We start from the raw sequence: 13,928 nt of genomic DNA on the forward strand, positions 1-13,928 counted from the left end.
GTAAATTCACTGAAAAATGCATTTTTCATGGGACCAAACACAAATTCATCAAATAGTTTCAGTCTTTTTTTTTTCAGGACTGAGGTTCCAGTCACAAAATGGCTGGAGGAGGAGGAGGTGGTGGAGGTGATGCATCCCTTTATAAGCTTTAGCCCGATGATTAGGGCACTCACCTGGGAGATAAGTTCCTGAGAGATTGCATTCACCAGTCTCAGACCGGCCCCTGGGAAAATTCTCTGTCCCGCACAGGTGAGATTTCTATTGTGTCAGTGATGAATCCTGGTCATGTGCCACCTGTGGCATGGTGTCCATATGCTAAGAAGAAGTGGAGCACAGTGGCCAAACATGCTCTTCATCCAGGAGCTTTAGGAGGTCTTTTAGATACTCTGGCCCTGGCCAGCATCTTGAAGACCTTGAGGATTGAGACCTTGAACGTGATTTAAAATTCTAGGGAAAGCAGATGTTGAAAAGGACTGGAGAGAGAATTAATCCTTGTGGGACTCCACAAGTGAGGGGTCTAGTGGTAGAGATGCAGTTGTCATCACTGTTTGGTGGATGCATCCCATGAGGAAAGACTCAACCATTTCAGCACATTTTCCTACCCTTGCCACCTTTTAGGCAAGACAGCAATATCTTATGGTCAGCAGTGCTGAATGATTCAGAGAAGTCCAGGAAGATAAGAAAGCATGTCTGTGTTCTACCCATTGAAAGAAGGAGATCATCCCTCAGTTTCAGTTCCATGTCCTGGTATGAAGTTGTGTCAGTTAGATGAGCTTGTAGCTGGCCTTCTTTGTGAGCTAGCTCAGGAATGGAAGGTTTGACCCTGGGGGTAGTTGGCTAAGACTGATGTATCTTGGGTAGGTTTCTTCAGTGTTAGTAGGATCACTGCATGTTTGAAGTAGAAAGGGAAGATTCCTTCTTTGAATGATGCATTGGCTATTTTGGTCAGTGGCACCAGTTCATGACTCTGTTTCACAAGCCAAGGAAGAACATGAACAGAATCACAAGTCTTGGGTTAAGATGACTGTGGTGTCCAGAACTTCTTGATCAGTGCACATAATGAACTCTGGGAATGCAGGTGGATTGTTGGCTGGGTATAGGTGGAGTGAACCCATGCCGTTAGAGAAGGTTTCCCAAATGTGTGTGATTTTTTTCAGTGAGGTAGGCTGATGGTTCCTAGTTGTGCTTGGGTCTCAGTTTAGATGTAGGTTGTAGGCATTCAGAATTGATGAAGTTGTTTACTATCCTGGCTTGCTCCTAGGAGCAACGTTTAGTAGCTTCAATGAAACCTGATAGGAAAGTTCTTTGGACCTGTAATATAACCTCAATATAGGCGTTGAGGAATTTGTTATGTATCATCCTGTCTGTATCAGCTTCTGTTTTCCACCATCAACACTCTACAGTCCATCCCTCTCTCTTCATCTGATGCCAGGTGTCAGAAAACCAGGGAAATCTCTGTGGGTGACAGGGAGAAAGGGACCATTTAGGGGCCAGTGCATCAATGGTTGAAGCTAGTGTATAATGATAATGAATCCCTAGATCTTCAGCACCTCATCCTGTGGGTGGGGTGCTGTTTTCCTTTTGGTTGATCTCCTTCTGTGAATAGATAGAGGGTAGACATGTGTTCTTATCCTCCTGGACTTCTCTATGTCATTCAAAATTGCTGACCATAAAATATTGCTGTCTACATAAGAGGCAACCTTTGGCAAGTGGCCTGTCAGGGAAATCCGCTGGCAGGCCTGGACGGTTTGTTTACCTGCAGTGTCCACAGGTTCAGCCGATTGCAGCTTCCACTGGCCAGGGTTTGCTGTTCCAGGCCAATGGGGGCTGCGGGAAGCATTGCGGGCCAAGGGATGTGCTGGCCACCACTTCCCACAGCCTCCAATGGCCTGGAACACTGAACCCCAGCCAGTGGGAGCTGCAATCAGCCGAACCTGCAGATGCTGCAGGTAAACAAACTGACCTGGCCCGCCAGCACATTTCCCTGATGGGCCGCATGCCAAAGGTTGCTGATCCCTGCTCTAGATTATTACAAAAGCATATGACATTTTTCAATAATAATATAATTTCTTTAATGAACATTTGCAAAATGCAGTGCAAGTCCAGTGCATCTTAATTACTGTGAATAAACATAGAATGCCAAGCTGTTGCACAAGAGACCACTACATTTCGTAATTACATTCCATCTACTGCACGTATCATTGTCCTTGGGCAGGGATGTATTATGGGAAAGTTTTTGGGTTCCCAGGAAGGGACCACTATGAAAGGTGGTGGTAGAAAGAGATGCTCTATGGGAACAAGCCATGACACCATGGGGGAGTTGAAGGCTATAGGAATTGACACGCAGGTAGAGAAGTTGGCTCTGATGCCAAAACTGGTAAGGAGAAAAGTAATAGTAAAGTCATCCAAACAAGGGTACATAAGAAAAGGAAAAGGGACCTGCTGGAAAGGTTGTGTGTGTCTATCCCTGGGTAAAATGAAGAGAGATCAAAAAAGAGAGGGAGAAAGGAAGGAAAACATTTGGCTAGGGAAGGCCAAGGTGTGTTTAAGAAAAGTAGGGAGGGATATATCATAGGGTAGCTGGCCCTTTGAAAAGGTCAGAGGTACAGCCTGCCACTGACAGGCTCTGCAAGGAGGTTGAGCCAGCCCAGGTCCACCTGGGGATAGGTAACTGCCTAGATAAGTGGCAGGCAGTTAATTAAATGAGGCGGCATCTGGGCTGAATAAAAGACTTATGACAGCTCAGTTGGAGTAGAGTCTGGAAGAGGAAGAAAGCTCTGGAGGAGGGGAGTTTCCAGAGAGTCTGAACTAGGCAGAAGCTGTACTCTTAATGGGAGATGTTGGGATGAATGACCCTGTTAGATTCCCACTGGAATGGATCAAGTATGACTATGCTTGGCTGAATAAGATGCTTAAGGAAGTGGAAGTTTGAGAGATTTTCAGTGGAATACTTCCAGTCCCTCGAGAAAGAGGGTAAAGGTGTGACAAGATAACGAAGATCAACAGATGGTTCAATGGTTGGTGCTATGAGGAAGGTTGGGAGGATCAACCATTGGGAGGCACGTACTGAAAGAAAACTCCTCTCAACTGATGGACTCCACTTGAGTATCTGGCCTTATTAATCTTCTGGGATCAAGGCTGGCATGATTGATAAGAAGGGCTTTAAACTAGGAGATGGGTGGAGACAGTCAGGAGAGCCAAGTGAAATCTCCATGCCTAGCTTCAATACACAGGAGCAGGAAAATCAGGTAAATGAAGATATAGTAAGGGATAATGGAACATTGCAAGGTAGAAAACTCGATGAAGGCCAATGGAAACTACTGAAATCCTTGTACTCAAATGCAAGGAGGATAAAATGGAGAACTAGAACTAGTGGTGCAAGAAGTCAAACTGGATATTTTAGGGATTAGAGCAATGTGGTGGAATAGTACGCATGACTGCAATACAGGTATTGAAGGGTAGATGCTGTTTAGGAGAGATAGAAATAAACAGTGCCGCCCAGCGGATTCAGGGGGCCTGGGGCAAAGCAATTTCGGGGGCTCCTTCCATAAAAAAAGTTAGTTTTGCCACCCAAGCAGCGAAGAAAAAGAAAAGAAGAACCCAAGTTGTGTGGCCAAAGAAAGAAGAGGACAGGAGGTCCCGCTGCCGAATTGCCGGGCGGCCCTGGAAATAAAGGTAAAGGTAATGGTGTATGTTGTACATCAATTCAGTGATAAAAGGTAAAGAAATACAAAATGACAGTATGGACAAAACAAAATCTATTTGGGTCAAAATCACTTTGGGGAAGGACTGTAAAACACATTCTGTTGGGATAGTGTTAGATGTCTGCCATAGACCCCTAGGGTCAGATTTGGATAGGGATAGTGATCTCTTCAATATTATTCCAGAAATAAATACTAGTGGGAATTGTGTCATAATGGTAGACTTTAACTTCCCAGATATAGATTGGAGAATGAATGCTGCTAATACTGGGTCCAGTTATTCCTGGATGTGATAGAGTTTTCTTTATCAAATCATCAAGAACCAACAAGAGGGGATGCCACTTTAGACTTTGTTTTCACAAGTTGTGAGGACATCCTAGAAGAGCTGGTCATAGGAAATAGCCATGGATCAAGTTATCATGAGCTGATTCAGTTTAAATTAAAAGAAGGATAATCAAAAGCAGGTCGACAATTATGATTTTTTATTTCAAATGGGCAGACACTGGGAAATTAAGGGAATTAACTGGATTGAAGAGCTCAAGGACTTAAGTGTGGAGGAAACTTGGAATATCTTCAAATCAACTTTTCAAAAACTCTGAAATTTGCATCCCAAGAAAGAGGAAAAAACTTGTAGGGAAAGGTTCCAGTCCAAGCTGGATGAATAAGCACCTCAAAAAGGTTATTAGGAGAAAGCAGAGAGCCTACAGGGAATGAGAAAAGGAACTGATCAACAGAGAGATTAGAAAATCTGGAATAAAGTGAGTATTGCTAAAAAGCAAACTGAATTAGCTCTTGCGAAGGAAGTTTTAAAGTAAGTAATAGACTTTTTATTTATATGTATAACCCTTCTGCCAGGTGGAGCCAGCAGCAACCTGGGCTGGGTTCAATATCTAGTGGTTCCTTTCCATCAATACAATACAGAACCGGCTTGAGCCCCCACCCAGTAACCTGGGAAAATGACACACCACCCCTGGGCACCTCTGGGAGGCAATACTTTCCCACTCCCAAGCACAGAGTCTGAGTGTAGAAAAGAAATGTTTAATAAAAGAAGGAAAGTAACTCAGCATTAATTTGGGAAAACACCACAAACAGGGTTCATAAACATAAGCCATGAGTAAAAGACCCACTTCCAAGTAGGTTAGGCAGTGTCCTTTTCCCCTCTTAAGTCCAGCAACCCCAAAGCCCCTTTCATGTGTCGGCCCTTCGCTGCACCCCACTCACAGTTGCTGTCCTTGGTCAGTGCAAACCCAGAGTTCAGAGGTGCATCTGCAGAGTTCACCTCCTTCACCCTGCCCCGGGTGGGGTAAAGAGAGACTTTACTCACTTCGCTGCTCGGGGACTCATTTGCCACCCCTGTCTGCCAGCCACCCTGCAGGCCGCTCACCAGCTGCTCCTGCTGGCCACCTGCTCACCACGGTTGCTGCGCCTCTCTACCAGCCGCTCTGCTGGCCGCTTGTCACGCCTCTCTGCCTCACCAACCACGCGTTCACCAGCTGACTGTCAGTCACCTTCTGCTGCCACCTGCCTCTCTGCTGTGAGATATATTATAACAGCTTTCTATAAGTCTTTTAACGGGTGTCCTTTGATGCAGTCATCGTCTAACGTCTCTATTTGCTGTATTATTGAAGTTCTTATTAATTAGAAGAATGATGTCATTTTCATTTTCTTGCTGCTCTTGTTGCTGTACTATATCATTTCTTCTTTCAGCTAAGTCTGGTGTTGCAGGTAACAATTGCAAATGTCTCTGATTTTGTCTATACATTTGACCACTATTAAACCTGATATCATAGGACTGAAGTGCTACCTCTTATGTTACAAAAAGAAAAGGAGTACTTGTGGCACCTTAGAGACTAACCAATTTATTTGAGCATGAGCTTTCGTGAGCTACAGCTCACTTCATCGGATGAAGTAGCTCACGAAAGCTCATGCTCAAATAAATTGGTTAGTCTCTAAGGTGCCACAAGTACTCCTTTTCTTTTTGCGAATACAGACTAACACGGCTGTTACTCTGAAACCTGTCTTATGTTACAGTGGTTTTCGGAGCCCAGTTTTTACCATTATAGATATGTACTCTGTCATTTGGTTTCAAATAAGGTAGCTTATGTGATTATCATAATAATTTTTTGATACAAACTCGACTGTGAAATTGAGGTCCATTATCAATCGTTACTGAATTGGGAATGCCATGGCTTGCAAAAATTGATTAAATTTTATTCATGTCTTATTTGACTCATGTGTTTTCAAATATAGATATTTCAAGAAAATGTGAAAAATAATCAAGAACTGTAACATATACATGTATTTTATATTCTACAAGGTCAAAACCTACTTTACACCACATTCTTAAGTTTTCTTGAATAAATATCATAGGTTGTTTAGACTGAGCATTTCAATATTTTTGCTATATATTTTTGCATTTGTATATTTTGCTATATTTTTGCTATATGTCATATTCTTTCATATAATCCTCTATGTTTTGGTTCATTTGTGGCCAATGCAGTACCTCTCTTACTCTACTTTTACATTTTTCTATGCCTAAATGTCCGTCATGTATATGTTTCAACTTCTCTGCTGTTAACCCTAACAAATTTACTACTCTATTACCTTTAAACAGAATTCCTTCAATTACTGACAAGTCTTGAATAAATTGATTACAAGATCAGTATCATTTTTTAATTATATCCTTTTTCAATAGGGTTTTTAAATTTTTAAATTCTCATCCTCTCTGGATGTCTTTCAATTTCTTTCCATTCTTTCTGATATAGAAAACAATTTTAAGTACTCTACACATCCCACATCATCTTTTTCAGTTACATTGATTACATCATAAGCTCCAGAAAGAGTATCAGCAACAATTAATGTTTTGCCTGGCTGATATTCTAATTTTAAATCATATAAATACAATTGAAAAATATTTTTTGTAACTGAGGTGGCATGTCTATAGTATTCCTTTTTGAAATATTAACTAATGGTTTATGATCTGTTCTTTCAGTTCAGGTCTTTCATATATAAATATGTGAAATTTTTTGCATGCAAAAACCAGTGCCTAAAACTCTTTTTCTATTTGAGCATACTGTCATTCGATTTTTGACATAGCTCTAGATTCATAAGCAACTGGTTTTCACAGATCACCATACTTTTGAAATAAGAACTGCTCCGAGGCCTTGTTTGGATGCATCTAAAGACAATTTTGTAAGTCTTTTGCTATCAAATAGTTTTAATATAGGAGCGTAAACTGTTTACATTCTTGTTTTTGTTGACAGTCCCATTTCCAATTATTATGTTTACAAAGTAAAGCCCTTAAATGTATTGTTTCTTTTCTGCTTGGTTAGTTACGTATCTTCCTACAAAATGAATCATACCCAAACATTTCTGTAATGACTCTTTATCTTTGGGTAGGCAATATTATCAATGGCTTATATTCATTGTGGATCAATGTGATCCCTGACTGGTCAGTTTTTCTCCAAGAAATGTTAATTTTTGCACTCTAAATTTACAATAATTTTTGTTCAGCTTCAATCTGTTTCTTTTCTTTAGACAATGCTTTAGTTAATCTTATATCATGCTCTTCTAAAGCTCATCTCCATATCATAAAATCATCTATGCACAATTGTGTGCCATCTATATTTTCAAAAATCTTTTGAATTGCTCTGTGAAATACCTCTGGAGCAAAACATAATTCAAAAGGTAATTTTTTAAATCAGTAACTTCCAAAAGGTGTTTTAAACGTACACAGCAATTGACTTTTTTGCTCCAATGGTATTTGCCAAAATCCATTCAAAGCATCTAAAGAAGAAAAGTATTTTGCTCCTGTCATTTGTTCAAATATTTCTTCCCTAGTAGGTATTTTAAAATGTTCCCTTTTAACATACTTATTTAAGTCTTTTGGATCTAAACATAAATGTAACTATTCATCTTGCTTTTCTAATATTACTAATGAATTCATCCACTCAGTCGGTTCTTCCACTCTTTTAATTATATCTAATTAATCAACCTTCCAAAATTATTTTGTATCCTAAAGCTTAGGATATTTTTCTAGTTGCATGTATAACTGGTTTCTTTGTTTCATTTAACTCTATTTTACACATTGTATCCAATTTACCAATGCCAATGAATAATTCTTATGTTCTATTTCATGTGTTTCATAATCCTGAATAGTCTAAATTCTACCAATTAGATTTAGTGCTAAACATGCTTCTAAACCTAAAATTGCAATACCTTGTCCCCTTAACTACTACAAATCTTATATCTTCTAAATTATTTTAAAATGTGATCTGTAATTCACAAATACCCATAACAGAATTTTTTTCAGCACTATAAGATTATAAATTAACATGCATTTGTTCTCTAAATACAAGTTTTACTTTTAGATTTGTTCCCCCGGAAATTACATTAGCTTGTGTACCTGTATCTAGTACATACAAAATAAACGTTCCATTAGTAGAAAGTATAACTGTCCTATCCTCCTTGCAGTTTATGTAGTCACTGTTTCAAAATATCCAGAAACAATGTTTCTTCATCTGTAATGTCAGCTCTGTACTCCTTATTCGGTATCTTCTCTGAGACTTTTGAATTTTGAATTAAATATTTATTTCTAAGTTTTTTCAGACTTTTCTATTTACAAACTTTTGTGAAATGATTCTGTTTCTTTCAGATATGACCGGTTGCTAGACATTGTTTAGGTTGGTACTTCCTTCCATATCTAGAACAATCTTTAATACTTTCACTTTCTTTTCCTCCATAGACTTGTTTGGTTTTTTACTTATTTCTTATTTTTTACTTTTTCTCCCAGGTCCGAGTGGCACATCAGTTTGTTTTTCTTCTAAAATGTGCTGATGTGCACAAAATGTGCACATTTCTTCTAAATGTGTTGATTAAGTTCAGCAGTTTGGCAAATTCTCACTGTTTTTTCCAGATTTAGATCCTGCTCTTCTAACAGTCTTTTTCTTACGCTAATATCTTTTATACCCATCACAATTTCATCTCTTAGCATTGACTCAGATAGATTATGGAAATTACATGTCTGACTTTTTATCTTTAGATCTATTAACATGATTCAAAGTCTCTTCCTCCATTTGATTACTTGAGTGAAACTGAAATCTTTCAAATGTTTCATTTCTTTTTGGTAAATAGCATTCCTCAATTTTTTTTAAGATAAACTTGTAGCTCATTTTCTAGCATTAAGCTCATATGAATTAAATAACCAAATTGCTTCATTATCTGCAATATTCAAAAAGATGGCAACCTTTTGTTCATTTTCCTTAAGAGTAGATCCCAATGCCCTCAAAAAGAAAAGAAATTCTTCTTTAAACTTTTTTCCAATTTTCTACAGCATTTCCTGATATTTTTAGAAATGTGGGAACTCTTAATTGATCCATCTAATTTCATTCAAAATTGTTTTTCACTGCTGAGTAACTTTTACCTCACTTTTTAAAATAACTTCTGCTGGTTTTTTACTACTTTCTTCACTCCTAGTGCCATGTATTTGTTTTTTATTCAAGTAATCCACTACTCTTAATAATAATTCATTGCTAGTAACTCAACAACAGTCTTTATGAGATACCTAGTTAACATATATACAGAATCTCTTAACTCAGGTCAATCTGTCAGTCTAACCTTTTACTCACTGTATGCGCACACTGTCAGCTCCCACACCCTGGAGATTCTATCAGTTCCCTTAAAGCCACAGTAACACCACACTTGTGATGGTTGGGAGCAGGGCTCACTTCCAATTTACGCATTATGTTCCTAAAGCTCATGCATCAGGGTTTCAGCCAACCACCTGCAGGGGTCAGGAAGGGATTTCCCTCTCCCACCCCCTACAGCTGGAGATGGGACATTGGGGAGAGTGGGCCAGAGCTGTGAGGTGGCACTGAGCTTTCTCTTTCAGATGCTTGGCTGGCTGATTCTTGCTCACATAGTCAGGGTCTAACTGATTGCCATATGTGGAGTCGGTAAGGAATTTTTCTCCCAGGTCCGACTGGCAATTTTTGCCTTCCCTGCAGCATGTGGGTGTGAATGTAGGTTACCTGCCAGGATTAGCTGGGTATAGCTCATTTAAATTTGGTGCACCTCTGCCTCTCCTGTTTTCTGCCTGTGGAATGTAATAGTTTAGTCTCTTATGTGCCTCATTTGCTTTGGTCTCATTTCCCTTGTAGGTTTTAGTGTGTGGGTCGGGTTGGTGGGCTTTGATATACTGGAGGTCAGATTAGGTGATCGAGTGGTCCCTTCTGGCCTTAAACTCTATGACTCCTAAAGGAGGGGAGCCCAAGCTAAGCAGAAACTATGTTCCTGGAGCAGGGGAGCCCGAGCTGAACAGAAGCTGCGCTGCTAGGATGGGAAAACTAGAAGGAGCCTGGACCAAGGTAAATAGTGGATGCAGGTGATGGCAAACAGATTGAGTCTCTCACAGAAGGAAGCAGAGATAAATGGTTTTCTTTGTACTTTGTGTGGGTTTTCTGTTAAATAAATGATACTCTCAGTGGAAGGTGCTCCTTAATACATGAAGCTTAATTATACTCCAGGCTGCAGGGAAATTGATCCAGATCTCTTCAGATGCACCACATCCAGCTACAGGGGCACATACAGAGGACAGGCCTGCACTACAAGGTATGAAAATGTTAACTTTCTTATTCTTTTTTGACATCTTGAATACCACCATGGATCACATTGATGGATATTTCAGCATCTCTGTAAGACAATTCTTTTCAAACCTTACCTTTAAATCCTGCTGCATATACTTACTTCAGGTAGCCTTAAAACAGCTTTATTTTGAATGTTTTGTTTACAGATTTTTAAAAAAAAACAGCTATTTTTGTCAATCAGCATTTCTTCTGATTTTCTCAAATATGACATTTGAATTCATACATTTTCTCTTAAATTTTGGTTTTACAATTGATGTTAAAAACAAAACAAAAGAGGAAAACCGTAGTCCTCTCACACTGATTTAGGAGTGAGTAAACTTTTAACTAAAACTCTTTTCCCCATACTGTTCCTACCTTACACACCCAACCCACTCAGATCCAGTGGCTCTGTAGGCACTGTGGTATAGAATTAGTTCTTGATTCAGAACCTAAGTATTTGCTGAAGTTCCACTGACTGACATGCTTAAACTGGAGAATGTGCTAATAAGCTTTCCTGAGCAGGGATGGGCTTAAGCATATGCTTTGTTGAACTGGGGCCCTAGTGTTATGGGGATGAAGATTTAAAAGCCCTCTTCCCTTCTTTCAAGTATCAGAACTGGAGTCTTCCTAGCAAAAGGAGGTGAGCTAACTACTGTGCTAGCTTGTGGACTACAACACCAAGGCAGCATGGTATGCTGGCTAGGGGATATGTCTAGTCCCGAGGAGAGCTAGCATGTGTCAGTATCCTGGAGGGGGAGATTTTCAAATTATTGAAATTTAGTGGGAGTTAGGCACCTGACTGCTATTGGTGCCTTCGAAAATTTCCCCTGTGGTCCGTGTTATGGGCACCCCTGGGGTGCAAACTGCTCCTTTTCAGAGCAATAGCAAAGCATGCTACTAAGCCCACCTCATGGAATCCTGGTTGGTGGGAATGCTAATCCCTCTCAGCTGATCCACAAGCACAGAGTTTGACCCATAGATGATGAAATTAGAAATGGCTAAGATCCTTAGGTCAGTGCTCCCAATGCAGTATTGACCTCAGCAGAACATTTTCCAGACCTTTGCCCACCTTCCATTGACCCTTCCCTCATTGGTCCACATACCTGTTACTGTTCTGCTGTGTATCAATAATACCAGAAGTAGTGCCTCTAGTAAGTCTCTGTGATGAAGAATGGCTTCCATATGAACTAATTCAAGACCTGATCCTGCAAAGAGTTGAGCACCTTCCCCTCCCAACTTGGGAGAGGCTTAATATCACACAGGATCAGGCCCTCTGTGTCAGTGAATATAGTGCCAGGCTGACAATATCCTGGACACACCTTGTGGAATTAAAATAAACTTTGTTGAATTAAGTTAAACCTTAACGAATTAGGCTAATGCCTTCGGGTTCATTGCATTAAGAATGCAATTGTGTTTGTGTTCTTGTGGTATTGTATGTAACTCCTCTAGGAGGAGGGGGTTGCTAATGTAATCCCCCTGGTTATTCAGCTGCTCTGGTTCCACCCTCTGAAGAGGCTGGCATATACTACTTCAAACTGGATACTCCATGGACAAAATAACAAAGAAAGGTTTTTTTGATAAATAGCCTGGTTTTAAACAGGCTAAGGGCCTCCTTCCTGATCCAGCAAATGGACACGGCCTTTGGTACATTGAGGGACCCAATCCTTTGGTAAGGGTTGGAAGGACTGGGCCTACAAGGTCTTATAAGACTGGGGGCTTCTTCTGAGCTAAAGCTGTGATGAACTTGAAACCACAAGGATGGGTGGGATTTGGAAGGACTGCTCCTGCCAGAGCCAAGGATAGGTTGGGATGATCTCTGGTAAGCTTATTAGCACATGCACAGGTTTTTATTGTTTTTAATCTGTTTTCTCTGTTGTGCTTTACCATAAGAATAAAATAGGCTTGCATCAAAAACTGTGGTAACTTACAACTGTGGGAAGTTACCCTGTTAACTATCTCTGAAGAGAAAGCAACCAGTGTGCTTGGGCAACATGTCTCTTCCGTGAATAACAGTATGGTAGGAAACTGTGTAGCCTGGAAATATCCCAGTCAGAAGGGAGTGAGATGCAGATCTCCACCCAGGAGAGGAAACAGCTAGGGAGCAGCAAGCCCGGGAGTGGTTGCTCTTGCTGGACCACAGAGGAGAAATACAGGTGCAGTTGCCTTGAACTGTGACAGATGCATAGGACACCCTGTTCCCATTGAAGAAAATGAGAAAGCTTCAGTTGACTTCACTGTTGAAGGATCAGACCCCTACCTGGGAAGTGGAGGAAACTAACATGGGGGTAGGCTTGGTAAAATCTGATTTTTAAAAACTGACAGATAATATCAATGTTTATTTTTAAGGGTTTTTTTTTTTCAATGTATGTGTTCACAGTTGTGCAAAATTATGGATTTTAAGCTTTTTTTATTTTTATCAATTCACTTTTCACAGGCGTGAGAAATTATCGCAGGGGAGGTCAGACAATAGTGACAGGAGATGCTGAGATTCAAAAAATTAAAGCTTTGTAAAAATTCATACAGTCAACATTACATGTCAAAATATAGAAAGTAAACATTCTTAAAACAAACAAGTTCTCAAGTAGCATTGTTTTTATTTACTTATCTGCACATTTCAATTATCATTGATGGATTTTTTTTGTTGGTTTGTGTGTGTGTACGGTGAAATCAACATTTACTGACATTTACCAATAAAAATCGAAGCCTTCCAAGCCTAAAAATGGGGCTTTACACTCAAGATTTCTCACCATCACAATACAATGCAAACTTTCACAGGAAAAATTTCATCAGGCTCACATACACAATCATTTTCTCATACATAAAGAACACGATGTTGATGGCTAATACACCATATTGTTGAGCTCTAATATACTATATAAAATATCTAATGTTGAGCACAATTGCTAATACAAAACACTCAAGTGACGGTTCAAAGAAAGCATACTATTAAAATTATAGTGTGTCAATTTGGTAACAAAAATTGTCAGCTTCTGACTGATGTAATCACCTCCCTGTCTGGGTGTCAAAATAGGTCAATAGAGCATTCTCTTCACAATAGCCTGAAGTAAATGTTGTATTCCAATCTAAATCAGCTGCAGAAGAGGCATTCCCTCTTTCATGTAGATTTATTATTTGTTATGTTCCTCCTGGATAATATTAAATCAAACAAAGATTGGTTTGATTGGACAGCTCTTCAGCTGAGGAAAACGCCTGCCCATAACTTGGCATCACCCTTCTGTATGCTCACACCTTCAGCACTGTAGCTCAGTAACCTAAAACACTTTGCAGAGCCTCAAAGTTCAGCTCAGCCAACCATGGCAAGGTCAGTCAATTAAGCAGGAGGAGCGTGTTGAGGGGAAGGTGGGGGTGGGGACTGCAGCATGACCACAGCCCTAGCGACCATGGCTCAGTTTCTAATGGCAACCATCTCAAAAGCTCCTCTGTGTGCAGCTTCATAACAAAGTGTTGAAAGTGCTGTTCTGTGAACAGTGCATCCTCCCTTACCAATCCTGATTCAATATTTATCTTCAAAGCTGACAGCTTATTAGAGAATTCAGTATGAAGATTCTACACACTTAGGCAGGTAGTGAGAGATTAAAATACC

Source organism: Lepidochelys kempii, chromosome 1 (genome assembly GCF_965140265.1).
Source record: "Lepidochelys kempii isolate rLepKem1 chromosome 1, rLepKem1.hap2, whole genome shotgun sequence".
In the NCBI taxonomy this organism is placed as follows: domain Eukaryota; kingdom Metazoa; phylum Chordata; order Testudines; family Cheloniidae; genus Lepidochelys; species Lepidochelys kempii.